We start from the raw sequence: 1,911 nt of genomic DNA on the forward strand, positions 1-1,911 counted from the left end.
GGATAACCAACCCGTATGGCCTACAGTGACCTATGCTCGATAGAAGCTGTCGTCCTTATTAACAGTCTATCATTTGATCATGAACAGTTTTAAGGACTAATCGATAAATCCTCTCTTTATCGAATCTAAATAGTCCTAAGAACTTCATCATAACAACGGAGTTCATTAGAAGATGAATGCTTATGATGAAAATGCCAAATATATATTTTATTTATTAACAAATCAATTACAATACTTGGTTGCTCAACCGTCAATAGCTTGACGATTGACTTTTGGGATATATTTTTCAACAACTCTCACTTGTCCTAAAGCCACTTGGCACAGTATCTAATACCCATCTTCGACTTGTGATCGTCGAACTCCTTTATCGTCAGGGCTTTAGTGAAGGGATCGGCCAGGTTCTTCTTTCTATCGATCTTCTGAAGGTCGATGTCACCTCGATCCACGATCTCCAAGACCAGGTGGAAGCGATGCAAAATATGCTTCGTCTGCAGGTGTGCTTTGGGTTCTTTCACCTGAGCTATGGCACCAGTGCTGTCGCAGTAGAGCAAGACTGAATCATCGAGGGAGAGTGCTACTCCGAGCTCGGTGATGAATTTTCTCAGCCACACAGCTTCCTTCGCGGCATCCGATGCTGTGATGTACTCTACTTCACAAACAGAGTCTGCCACAGTATGCTGCTTGAAATTCTTCCAACAGATAGCTCCACCATTCAGAGTAAAGATATAACCCAACACGCTTCTGCTGTCATCATGGTCAGATTGAAAGCTAGAGTCTGTGAACCCCATAAGTTTTAGATCTGACTCACCATAAACCAACCATTGGTCCTTAGTATTTTTCAAATACTTAAGGATGGCTTTAACCACTTTTCAGTAGTTTTCTCCAAGATCAGATTGGTATCTACTTACTACTCCTAATGAGTATGTCACATCTGGTCTTGTACATGTCATGGCATACATGATAGATCTCACGATCGAAGCATATGGAACTTTACTCATACGCTCTCTCTCTTCAGAAGTTGTCGGACAATCCTTCTTAGAGAGAGAAATTCCATAGCCTATTGGTAGATAGCCCTTCTTGAATTCTCCATGCTGAACCTCTTCAGCACAGTGTCTATGTACGTGACTGGGATAATCCAAGCATCTTTTTAGATCTATCCCTATAGATCTTTATCCCTAGGATGTAGGATGCTTCACCCAAGTCCTTCATGGAGAACTGCGATGACAACCAAACTTTTTATTCTCTGTAGTGCAGGGATGTCATTCTCGATTAAGAGAATTCATCACGTACAAGACAAGGAATACCACAACTGGACCATTTGCCCATTTATAGATGCAGGGTTCTTCTTCATTCTTAACGAAGCCATACATTTTGATCACCTTATCAAAACGCATGTTCCAACTTCGAAAAACTTGCTTCAATCCATAAATGGATCTCTGAAGCTTGCACACCTTGGACTCATCTGTGGATGTAAACCCCTCAAGTTGTATCATATACACCTCTTCGGTCAGCTCTCCATTCAAAAAGCTGTCTTTATATCTATTTGTCAGATCTCATAATCCAGATGGACAGCTATTGCAAGCATTATCCGAATGGATTTGAGCATTATCACAGAGAAAAAGTCTTATCATAGTCAATACCATAAAGTTGACGATATCCCTTGACAATCAGACGACTTTATAGGTCTCCACCTTTCCGTCTGATCCATTTTTTTTCTGAACACTCATTTACACCCAATGGGTTTAACCCCTTCAGGTGGGTCAACCAATGTCCATACATCATTGACCTTTATGAACTCTATTTTGGATTTCATGGCTTCAAGCCATTTTCGAAATAAGGTCTCTGCATTGCATCCATATAGGTGATCGGATCCTCATCATTTCATCAGTTCGATGGGATCACCATCTCAGA

This window comes from Elaeis guineensis, chromosome 11 (assembly GCF_000442705.2).
Source record: "Elaeis guineensis isolate ETL-2024a chromosome 11, EG11, whole genome shotgun sequence".
Lineage (NCBI taxonomy): Eukaryota > Viridiplantae > Streptophyta > Magnoliopsida > Arecales > Arecaceae > Elaeis > Elaeis guineensis.